The following is a 13,413-nucleotide window of genomic DNA, read 5'->3' on the forward strand; positions in this document are numbered from 1 at the left end:
GTACTGAAAGAGCTTATAATATGTTGTTGATGATATAAGAGAAACGTCACCTCAACCATAAGATGTCTCTCGTAACGCAGATCATACAGTATATCTTAGTGGCGCTCCTGATGCTTGAAACGTTATTAAAAGTCCCATTATGAAAGTTCATGGCCAGGCAGCGTGAAGTGAAGATTCACCTGAGTATTAGCCGTAAATACAGAACTTCTGAGTCTTCCTCCCTTTCGTTTCAATTGCGCAACCATATAGAAAAATACACATAATTATATATATGTACGTTTTCTTCTAGGCATTTTGAAAACCAAACGCTGCATTATCAACAGTTTTCTTCTAGTTAGATATTTGCTTTTGGTTTGTTAACACGAGTTACGGAGAAAAAAAGAAGGTAGGATTCAGGTTGTTGCATTACACACACATTAATTAGAACTAGTTTTCCTAATATTTGCACATATAGATGTAAGGTAATTTTGAGACACTATCTCGAGTACTTATAACCTTTGGGTTTGCTATAGTTATACTCATCATTTCAACAATAGTTAAAAATGGTTTTGGTAGCTGGTAAGGTAGAGCTGTCTAAGGCGTTAGACTGGCGATACCTAAACTTGCCTGTCGCTGGTTCAAATCCTACTCAGGGTCAGGGCAATCATTTCTTATCGTCCTCTTCAGCCTAAAGGGTAAAACTGTGGAAGATTAAATTCAAAGCTAAAATTATTTAAAAAATTTAAAAAAAAAAATCAGTTTTAAGTTCCTCACAAAATAAATGAACCATTTAAAACCGTATATTTCTGTAAAATATATCAGATTGGTTTCCAAAATTAACACTAAAATTATCTTAAGCCATAAAGACAGACAATTTGGTGGAAATAGCAGACGAGGATTTAGTATAGTGTTATCCCGAGTTAAATTTTAGATGGAGATGCATTGAATAATAGACCTAACTTCTCAAGTCTCTTTTGATCTCTATGATATAAACTTCCAATAAATCTGCACTTTCCTTGCTGACCAATAGTGCGTGTCAGGGAGTGTCCGCCCACACACACACTTTCAGAACAACTGATTAAAAATAAGTAATTGGAAAAATAACTTCCGTTTAGTTTATTAATCTTGGTTTTTAAAAATGAAAGTGAGAACAAAAAAAAAAAAAAAAAAAAAAGCCAGATGTTGACAAAGGAAGTTCGTAATCTTCAATTACTCATTCCGGAAATTGTTTTCGATCTCCACCCCTCCCCCCAGTCAGAGAAACGTTACCATGTTACTGAAAATATTCTTTCAGTTGACTTGATTTTGAGTTTAACGTCCCATTCAGCAGTAAGGCTATATGAGACGTGGACCTGATGATTAACGTGGAATCCGAATCACCCACGAGCTCCCGCCGGGAATCGAACCCGGCACTCCCACGCGAAAGGCGCGAACGCTAACCACTTCTTGTTCAATACCACTTTACATCAGTCGCTTTACAGGAAAGTTTCAGTAGAACATAAACTCGATTTGTTTATAGCGAAGAATTGATGGTGAATAGTGTGCTTCATACAACCTTTGACTGTTTTGAAAAACAAAATTAACGCTAGAAATTGATGTTAGCTGATCTTACGTCATTTAGATGCTGTGATATTATATCTCGGAGTAAAATTAATCTATGTTCAAAGATTACTAAATGTATAAGTCCAAAATATAATTTTTGTTACATAGGGAAGAAGGTTTGAAAGGAGTAGTTGTTCCTCCCTATAAGATAAAACTAGTATTGTAAAACGAAAAAAAATCTAGGATTTTCATCATTTTTTCCGAAAATTTTTCCATTCTTAACGAAAATTGCCCTATTAAGAATTAATAATTTTCTAATTATTATGAGTAACGTTTCCTCTTTTATTTAATTAATCACATCCTAAATACGTAATTTTCAAACATTTGATTATAACAGTGTATGGTATGATTGCATATTTACAATAGAGTGAGTATATGCTATGAATGAATATAGGAAGTCTTATAGAAGAGTATGTCCACCCTTTCTCTGTCGATAGGTGTTAGGGCAAAAAAGTTTCTTGATATGAATTGAGTATCCCAAGGATAGGTCTTATCTCCCTCTTCGCCCGCATATTGAAACCCAAAATGTTAGAGTTCCGGTATTTGTGGTCCCTGGTTCGATCCCAGCTCGCGCCATGTGAACTTTGTGGTGGACAAACACCGTGCTCGTGGGTTTTCTCGGGGTTCTCCCACTTTCTTCATTCCACCGTCTCACTCATCTCTCATCACCGTCTCCTTTAGCCTAACCGGCATATCCGTGGGACGTAAAACTTAAAGATTTCATTTTCATTTTCAAAATGTTAGATTTCACCCAGTGGAGTGACGATAACTATGCGTCAACCTTACAAAAATAAATTTTAAGCTCCTTAATAATATAATAAAAGCTTACAGAAACTAAATGAGTTACAAGACATACGTGTATTGAAGGAGACGTGTTTATCGTTATTAGATTATATTAGACTAGCTGAAATACCAATTCTTCCCATGGGGCAGACAAAATATCTATGTAAACAAACTGAACAACGATAGGAAAAATATCATTTCCTACTACTTTTACACATAACGGTAAACGTCCTCCAAGACCCCTGGTTCGAATATATATATATATATATATATATATATATATATATATATATATAAACACCTCTGGCCCCCAGCCGGCGTATTTGGAAGTCAACCAATCATCTGAGTTACCGCGAAAACTATGGATCTGACACTAAAATCATCATTTTAGATTATTTTTACATGTCTCGGTAACCTCCCCCTCAGATGACCCCCGGCCCGCAGCCGAATCGGGTAAATTTGGAGTTAATGCGATCGGAGTTTCACCCTTGAGCGACCGCGAAAACTATGAATTTGATACTAATATCGGTTATTTTCTAGTACTTTTTACATGTCCCGGTAAACGCCCCTCCTGATACCCCTCTGGTTCGAATTTTGAAAGAAAGAAAAAAAAACGCTTCGTCTTGGTCTGAAGCCTGGACCAAGGTACCCGTGACCAAAATGTGATAACTCTCGGTCCACTCGCCTGGTCCCCAGGCCGCACACAGACACAGACAGACAGACCGACATACACACACACACCCACACCCACACCCACATACACAACCACACACACACACCCACACACACACTTTATTTTATTTATATTAGATTAGATGTAAGAGTTACTTAATTATTTAGCACATAAATTATTGATATGTCATATTAATATAGAGAGAAGATATTCAATTTTTATCTGCAGTGTGTATTAAATATTTTTAAAATCGATTTTACATTGAACTCTAAAGAAACTAAACATATATGCTGCGTGCTTCATTAGCGTAACTATGAGGGAGGGATATCATGGCCCTTTATTTCTAAAAATTGCAAGAACCGATCTTGTAATAATTTCCGTCCTTTTATAACCTGAGCTCCTCTCGCCCCGCCTTCATTGCCATCTCATAAACTCTTTAATTCACTCTCTATCCTTTATTTCTGGGATCTTTCTCATGGGATTACTTTTAGATTGGTCTCCTTTATTGTTTCTTTTATTTCCATCATTTCCCCTTTTTCAGTTTCAAAACCACAAGATTTATGTGCTTTAACTCGACACTGTCATATGACATATATTAGTGAAAATATATTACTTCAGAAATTTGTTTAAAATTATATATTTCCTACGCTCTGTTGCTACCAAATAACCACCTTAAACATCCATTCTAATTAAGAAAACTCATAATTTTCTATTATAGTTTTATACACAAGTTACTAGTGCAGTTCTGACCGAAAGTGAACACATACGCAACTATCTCGTTCTCAGTATACTTACATCTTATAGGAACATAAATAAATTTGCATGCAATACCATATACAGTAATTTAATATTGTAATATGTTAAAAATCAGCCATGGTTTAATATTTATTCATTTTTTCGTATTTATGGTAAATTGTAAAACCTATTCATTTTAAATTTTATAGTAAATCGCTGCTGTTTACTGGTGTTGCAGCTTTATTACATAAGCTTTTGCTAACGAAGAAATCCAAACAGATACATTTTTTACTATAAGACATTTTAACTTAAAAAACAGTGGTATGTAACTAAGGCCGAGTCGGAGAAATATATCTGTCTTCCCATAAGACTCAAAATAATAATAATAATAATAATAATAATAATAATAATAATAATAATAATAATAATAATAATAATAATAATAATAATAATAATATACAGAAGAGGAGTAAATCAACGATAGGGGAAGAGAAAGTTCGTAGACGGACTTGAGGAACAGCAATACAGTCAAATTAAATTTGTAGAAAATACATCACGCTTATCAAATGCAAAGCCTCTAAGATAATAAGTGCAAATTTTTATTCGTTAAATTACAATGCATTAAAAGTCTACATTTCTTATATGAATACAGTCAAAATTTATATTAGTTTCTTAAACATTCTAGATAACCGTGGTCTACAACCCTCACGATATAAAAAATGAGATAGGAAAATGTCTGAAGACGAATAGAATAGAGAGGTATATTCGTGTCACATACTTCTTATGAAGCCCCGTAGGGATCCAATAGATCTAATTGCAAGGTATGTAATTTAATACATCATTGAAAGTATCGTGGGAAAAGATAACATTTTTCCCAGCAATAGTATTTCGTATGAGGCACCGTTTACGAAGTTGCCATCATTGAAGGCTGAATTTTCATAATGAGATAAAACTCACAGTTAGCTGGTGGTCATTTTGTAAACGGTGCCCCACACGAAAAACTTCTTTTTACAAAAATTGCTTATTTTTCATGATTCTTTCAATAAAGTATCAAATTACATATCTTACAACTTAAAATCTTTGAATGGTCTCCCAGGGCCCCATGATAAAAGCCCCAGTGGGGCAGTCAGGGCACAAAATTCGGTTGCATATTTTGATATTTTTCCTATCTCTCTCTTCGTTATATCATTTTGTCTCCATCTGCTTGTGATTTACAAACACTGTGTTTTGTCTGAAATACTCATTGTAAACAATGTTCTAAGTTTATGCATACTTGCTCTGTACATGTTGGATAAACTTAGATTAAGTTAAAATTACGAACTAGTGAAAAACTATTTTAAAATTTGAAACATCAGTGAAATCGTAAGATTTAACCAACAGAAATGATTGATAATAGTGAGTGCAATATTTGGAGAGGCGAGAAAGAAAGCGAGTTCAATCATATGACTTAAAAATATTTTATTTCGAAGGAGTAAGGAGAAGATAATGAATAAGCAATATATTCGAATTTTGCAACAGGTTATTAGACGACTCTTATAATAGATATTCATGAATTACATGAGCCTTCCTAGCGTAGTTGTTTCTGCACCGTTACCATCAACCACTTGAAATTATGGTTACTACACCCACTTTGAACCTTTGAACACCCACTTTGACGCGTACCATCACCCTCGCCATCGAAGCTTGTTCTCGCCCTCGCGCACCCTCGCCCTCGCGGCCAAAACTTGTCCTCGCCCTCGCGCTTCCTCGCCCTCGCGTCACTGTGGGCGAGGGAACTTGAGGGTGAGGATGCCCTCGAGAGGGCCACCCTCGCGAGGGTGAACATCTCTGTTTAAGATACATTTTTTAGTTTCATAATTTGCCATCGTAGAGGGAAGGTTGATTGTAGTGTCTGTACAGGACATCTACTACTTCCAAGATTGTTGGACAGGAGTGTAGTTGTGTATGTGAATGCTTTGTATATGTGTCATAGTCTATGAGTCTAATCCTAGGACGACACTACCAATGATACAATTAAGTGACTTCAAGCACAGTTACATAGTGGACTGCGAGATTCGGATAGACTTTACTAAAAATAACAGCTCGCGTGGGTTGTGACATGCCTGTGATTCATTAGTAGTGTACCCAAAAGGGACCAAGTGTGGGATGTTAAACTTAAAAAGATAATTTCATTTTCAGTATTTAACTATGGAAACTAGAGGGTTCCTACAGGAAACGTTCGTCTGGACAGAAGAATCATTCGGATCATCCTGACAGGTCAGCGACCGCCAGTGGACTCAGAGCTATCATTGCCCCTATTTGAGCACACAAGTACTAAATTGATTACTGCTTTTGTCTTTGTTCCTGCGCGCCCTAACACAATTACACTTGCCACTTGTTCATCGCCGAGAATATAATCGATGTTGTTGAGAGGGAGACTGCAGTGAAGATTCTATTCACATACAGTTTAACATTTGTATGTAATAATAATAGCAATAATATTAATAAAGAGAACGTTATACATACTTCGAGTGCTGAGAGCAGTAAAAATTCCGTCAATATATCAGAATCAGTAATATGAATCTCTCGCTTCAAAGTTCAAATACATCACAGCAGAAACGTAAAACACAAACTCAGGTTATATAAATATACGTGTACAGTGACTACAAATTAAGTTATAAAACTTTACAAATTACGTTTCATACCCTCGTGGAATAAGTTTAAAACTTTCACTATTTTTTCTTTGCTATTCACACGATTCTGGATTTTATAACACGAGTTAAACCTTTTCTTCTCTCGATATTTCAACGGTACTTCTGCTAACATAACAATTTATTCTTATCAACTATTAATACGAGCGGCAGCACTTATTTTAAAGTAGAAAGTAGAAAAACAAAGAGACTGAATAGATTCAATAACACAGACTGAAAAAAGCCTATTAGGATTGAATAGCAACGAAAAGGGAGAGAAACGGAAAGTAAAAGCAAGAAACGGTATTGAATAGTGACTTAGAGGTTTAGCAATAGGGATGCGCACGAGTCGAGACATGTCTCGAATCTCGACTCGACTAGACTAGAATTCGAGTCGAGACACACTTTGTAAAATTCGAGACGAGTGGAGACAAACATATTTCTCGACTCGAATTTTCGAGTCGAGACACGAGTCGAGTCGCGACTACTCGTAAAAATCTCGACTCAACTCGAATGTTTCAAAAATCTTTCTATAGTTTTTAATATTATTTTGAAGAAAGTATTCACTCAGAAACAGCCTTGAAACCAATTCCAGCATTTATTACGTTAGAAAGGTACAGAACGCATAAACTTAATAGTTAATCTTTCGAGATCAAGATTTAATTTTCAGCTCAATTCTGTTAATTAAAACTAGTAATTTGATTGTACTTCAAACATAATAATAATATTTGATTGTCTACTTTGTATAAAGCTATTTTTCCAAGCCTTTAGACTTGAATACTGGACAAAGTGCAAGTGTGTCTAAACATACAGTGCACCGAACACTCCTAACGATGGGCCGCCGGCGAACCATCCATGTGCAAATGTTAACACAACGATATCAGCAACTACGACTGATATGAACACGTGACCATCGTCATTGAACCTTGGCGCAGTGGCAGAGCGTTGCAGTGTCTGATAAATCCCGATACCTTCTTCATCATGACGATCAGAGGGTGCGAATCCGTCGTGTTCCAAGAGAACAGCTCCTTGACACCTGTACTGCGGAACGGAGACAAGCTGGGGGCGGAATTATTATGCTCTGAGGAAAATTCAAGTGAGCATCCATGTATCTAGTGGAGCTCGATCAAGGCACCATGACGACCGAGGCGTATTGCACACTGCTTGCAGACTACGTACATTCCTTCATGACGACCATGTTTCCCAACATTATTGACATTTTTCAACAAGATAATGCATCATGTCACAAGGCCAGGAGTGTGATGGAGTGGTTCGAGAAACACAGAGGCGAGTTCCAAGTGATGTGCTGGCCCCTCAACTAGCCGGATCTGAACCCAATCGAACACATCAAGGATGTGATTGAACGTGACGTCAGAGTGCATCGCCCCCTCCCGAAATTTACGGGAATTAGGTAACTTGTGTGTGCATATGTGGTTTAGCCCTCTCCAGCGACGTACCAAGTATCATTGCGTCCATGCCAAGATGCGTCGCCGTTGTTATCCGTGTCAAAGGTAGACATACTGACAATTAGGTAGGTAGTCATAATGTTCTGGCTGATGTGTGCGTATATTTTAACTCTTATATTTTATCTTTACTCGAGTCGAGCCGAGACAGAAACTGTCGAGTTGAGACATTTTCTCGAAACGAGTAGAAATAGGCTTAAATTTCGACTCGATTCGACTCGTGCGCATCCCTATCCAACAATCATCGCAATTAGCAAAGGAAGAATTGCTTTCTTACTATTATTTATTAAACGTAGCTTTACAATTTGCTTTGAGAATCTTGACTATTCGAAAATTACTATATTATACGAGGGCGAGTCAATAATTATCTACACTTTTCATTCTACAGTTTATTTACATGAAGCTAGAGTTATACTATGTACATCATTTTGCTACGCAATCTCTCTCCTTATAAATGCACTTGGCCTAACAGTCAACGAGCTTACGTATTCCTTCCAAATAAAAGGTTTTCGGTTGGTCATGAAGCCAATTTTGCACCGTATTTTGCACGTCTAAATCTGACTTTACGAGTATGAACACCGAGCTCGTCGTGGATGATTTGATGGACAGAGCCATGACTGATGTTCAAAGCAGGTGCTATCTAATCGATAGTGATTCGCCTATTCGCCAGAACCATCTCTCGAGCTTGTTGAATGTTGTCATCTGTAGTGGAGGTTGGTGGCCGTGCTGCTCCCTCTTCATGCGTTACACTTGTTCGACCACTTTTAAACTTCTCGAGCCTCAAAAACAGTTTTACTTGATAGTGCACTTCTCCCATATTGCGATGATAGTCTGTGATGAATGTCTGTCCTTTGACACCCTCCGACCAGAGGAATCGGATCACTGCTCGTTGTTCCTCTTTGGTGCAAATTTCTAATGGAGCAGCCATGATATATCTGCAACAGAAGGAGGAAAAATAGAGAAATTACGATCACACTTTCACAGCATTACCACAACAGTATAATATTAAAATATACGAGGACAGAAGACAAAGTGCACAATGTAAGAAAAGTTATGACAAAAGTTTAGATAATTTTTAACTTGCCCTCGTAAATATACTACTATCACTATTAGTGATAATAATAATTTCATTAATATATATAAAGATATGAAATTCATTTCCCAAGAATTTTAATTACTTGAAGCAATACAAAATCAAGAATTTTAGGAATGACCAAAAACGCACCAAAAGATTGCGATCTTGCACAATGAAAACTTCTTGGATCAGGGACCACAACATTTTTGAACGGTCACTAAATCGAGTTTTTTTTTTTTTTTTTTTTTTTTTTTTTTTTTTTTTTTTACGGAATAAGAACATCATTCTGAGTTAAGTGATAGTTTGGTTTGGCTACACTATATGTAGTTCTCCAGATATAAAGCGTGCAATTTTTTTTGATTGAATGAAATATAATGGATTTTTTGGTTCAAGGGCCACAAAATTTTTGAACGGCCCCTAAATCGAGTTTTCGTATTTTTTTACGGAATAAGCACGTTATACTGAGGTAAATGATAGTTTGGGTTTGGTTACACTATATGTATTTCTCCAGCAATAAGGCGTACAACAAAAGTTTTGATTAAATGAAATACATTGGATTTTTTGGATCAGGGGCAAGAAAATTTTTGAACGACCTCTAAATCGAGTTTTTATATTTTTAGGGAATAAGCACATCATATTGAGTGATAATTGGCGTTTGGCTACACTGTTGTAGTTTTCCAGATATAAGGCATACAAGAAAGTTTTGCCTGAAAAGTATTGAATCTAAAGCCCAAATTTGTATGTAAAAACAAATTTTTTTTTCCAAACACACAAAGCCCAAAACGAAGTTTATTATCCCAATTAAGAGTACAAATTTTATTTCACATAGAAATATATATTTTCTGAAAAAAATTATATTGTAATGATTTTATAGGTAGAGACTAAATAACGGTCCAGACCAGTCTTTTCCCCTTCAAAAAAAAATATTACAAAAAATCCTAAATACAAAATGTCTTTGATTTACAAAGAATAAGTAGTGTCTTTCCTTAATGACCAGATGAAGGGATGTCGATGTTTTGCCGGGCAGGACTGGCCTTAAGCCGATTGGACCGATTTCGACCAATCGGGCCCCGCGCTGGAGCCGTCTACTCTATTGTCCACTCTAATCTACTCCAGTACCGTTTTAACAGCGTATTAGGCCACAGAGCAAACAAGTGTGTTGTGGTTCCTATGACTAAATTTTGCCCCTAATACATGTAATTAATACATGCCATTCTGTTCGCGGGGCCCCCGACCAAGTGGGTATGGTAAGCTATCATTAAGATGGCTTTGCTATTCTCGGTTGTCAAGTACACACAACAACATATTGCAATACAGGTGCATCCTGGTCTCCATAAGGGAGGGTATGGCCTCACCCTAACAAGCATATGAATAGTTTGTATTAAGTTTCCGGGCATAATTAAAAATTTTCTGAATTTAATGCTGAATTTATTTTTATACGTATACAACTTCTGTAAAAGTAGATATTATGTCCAGGGAATATTCTACATACTCTCAACACCCCTAATACTCACCTAAATTTCTTTATATACACCCTTGGGCATAACAATATGTTGTTTTCTTTAAGTTTGTGTAAAGGTGTAATACTTATATCATTATTGGATGCACACCCTCTTTTAGTTTGAATACCTGGCGATCTTACTAATTATGTCATGTGATACTACCGTGAATACAAAGATGATATCAAATAAATCAGCTTCAGTCCAGTGGCGGATCCAGGGGGGCGATCGGAGCGATCGCCTCCCCCCCAGAAGAGGAAATTTTCTTATTTTATATATATAAGTAAATCCCATCTTAGAGTTTGGAGCTCTTAAAGGTAGTTTTAAGTAGCAGTATTCAAACCCACCGCCCCCCCCTAGAAGTCCATCCTGGATCCGCCCCTGCTTCAGTCCGACTTCTTTGCATATCCTTTCTCTTATTATAGCTATATTAAAAATACGAAACCTGAAGACAAACTTTGCCCTCTCCTGCGAAAAATCTCGTATATATATATACAGGGTGACTTGTAATTCGATACATTCCTTGCAAGGGGATATTCTACAGGTATTTCGGAACATTTTCACCTATATGAACCAGGGATCGCAAATCAATAGCTTCTGAGTAATTTTCACATGTGTGATGTCTTTGAAATTTGCCGGCTAACGAAAGGTGCGCTAGAAAATTTTACGCCGACCCATTTTCACATAACGTCGAGCAATGAAATTTTACGTGTGTAATCCTGCATGCCTATGTAGATCATGTGGAAATGTACAACTCGTAACTCTGTACCCTTGTTGGGGTATAGGGTTGGAACGTGAAGTAAGGTGTAGTGGTCCAAAACCCATTACTGCAACTCAGAAAGCAGCGTGGCAACGTCGCAGAAGTACTTGCCCCTAGGAAATGACTGCGTGGTTGAGAAGAACTGGAATGAAATGGTGTGCAGTCAAGAGAAGACGCGAACTATGACTGATTTCATACCCAATGTCGTGCATCTGTCTGGACAACATTCGAGCAGTGAACTGGTTCGTTGTTTTCTAGGAGGCGGACACCTTTCTCACCATGCCACGCTCTGGGATTTTACAGAATCCTGCAACGCACGCATCAGTGAGACACAGTGTATCCTGGTAATTGCGATATCTTTTACCTGCAAAGTAAATAGTAATACCCCATGCTGATCCCAAGTAAATGTTATAATCACTTTGGTTGCTGAGAGTTGAACACGGACTTCCTTTGCTGGTGGTACATCGACACGCTGTCATTGGTTTGACTAGGTTTTTATGCATGTACTATGTATTTATGGAAGGGAATGACTCAACGAACGGTTCGGACTTCCAACTCCGGGGTCACATCGGTATTTTAGGTGGGTCTAGTCTAAGATTTGGGAAGGAACTGGCCCTGGCCTTCTAAAAGGTACCATTCTGGCCTTTGTCTGATGGGAGTGAAGAAAACCAGAGAAAATCTAGTCAAACCAATGGCAGTATGTCGACATTCCACCACCAAAGGAAGTCTGTTTTAAACTCTGAGCGACCAAAATGATTATCATGTTTACTTGTGATCTGCATAGAGTATTACTATTTGCTTTCCAGGCAAAGAGTATCACAATTACCAGGATATATTATATCTTACTGCTGCGTGCGTTACGAGATTCTGTGAAATCTCAGAGCGTGGGATGCTGACAAAAGGTGTCCGCCTCCTGGGAAACAACGCACCCGTTCACCGCCCGAATCTTGGCCAGACAGATGCACGACACTGGGTATGAAATCAGTCATAGTTCGCGTTTTCTCTTGATCGCACACCATCTTCATTCCACTTCTTCTCAACCATACAGTCATTTCCTAGGATCAAGTATTTCTGCCACGCTGCCTTATGAGTTGCAGTAATGGATTTTGGACCACTACACCTTCACGTTCGGACCTATACCCCAGCAACGGTTCAGAGTTACGAGCTGTACATTACCACTTGACCTATATAGGTATGCAGAATTACACACGTAAAATTTCATCGCTCTACGATATGTGAAAGTGGGTCAGGGTAAAACTTCCTCGCGCACATCTTGTTAGCCGGCAAATTTCTAAGAAATCACACATGTACAAATTACGCAGAAACTTATGATTTGCGACACCCTGGTTCATACAGGTGAATATGTTCCGAAGTACCTGTAGAATATTCTATTCCTTTGCTAGGAATTCATCAAATTACCAGTCATCCTGTATATCGGTCCAATTCCAAAACGACGAATGTGCCACATTTGTGAGTTTACTCAAGATTAGCACATTCACGGTTTTGGCATTAGACCGACGAATATATATATATATATATATATATATATATATATATATATATATATATATATATATATATATATATATATATATATAGCAAAAATCGAGCCAGGAAAACGAAATGTATACTAGTGCGTACTGAATAGGTGACTGTTTATGAAGGTTTGTCTTACTCAAATAATCCAATTGAAAATGTCATCAGTTCCTTAAGGTTTGTGATCGTCTTACCACCATTTTATTTTGTCTGCAGTCGATAACGATTTCAAGCTGATTATATCTTTCATAAGTAGCTACCAACAATGTTCTCACTAGCATACATTACGTTTTCCTGATTTGAATTCTTTTCAAAAGGATACAGCTGTTCAGAAATCTTTGAAACAATGAATTCATATCAATGTGCATTTCATTATGTCTTACAAATATAAACTTACGAAACCATTATATTTCTCACAAAAAATTCTAACCCAATTTGATATGTTACATGACCCCCTTCATATTTAAAAAAAAAGTAGAGCGAGATACAAAATGTCCGACTTCAAGATGACGGCCATGATAAGCACACCTTCAAATAGATGTATATTTCCTCCCCGTGTCGGTTAATGTGTTTTTGTTTTTCATTCCTTTACCACTTTTACAAATAAAGTGAAATTTTCAAACACTGCTATGGCTTATT

General features: G+C 37.1%; 1 protein-coding gene across 1 annotated transcript in view; it reads left to right on the forward strand.

The window, feature by feature from the left end:
• The first annotated feature begins 301 nt into the window (after positions 1-301).
• Positions 302-13,413, forward strand: part of LOC145663684 (protein yellow-like) — a 31,485-nt gene continuing 18,373 nt past the window's right edge. Inside the window, exon 1 of the mRNA XM_081729782.1 lies at positions 302-385. The gene's annotated coding sequence lies outside the window, so the exon portion shown is untranslated. The remainder of the gene's footprint in view (positions 386-13,413) is intronic.

Source organism: Thermobia domestica, chromosome 11 (genome assembly GCF_964235325.1).
Source record: "Thermobia domestica chromosome 11, izTheDome1.hap1.1, whole genome shotgun sequence".
NCBI lineage: Eukaryota > Metazoa > Arthropoda > Insecta > Zygentoma > Lepismatidae > Thermobia > Thermobia domestica.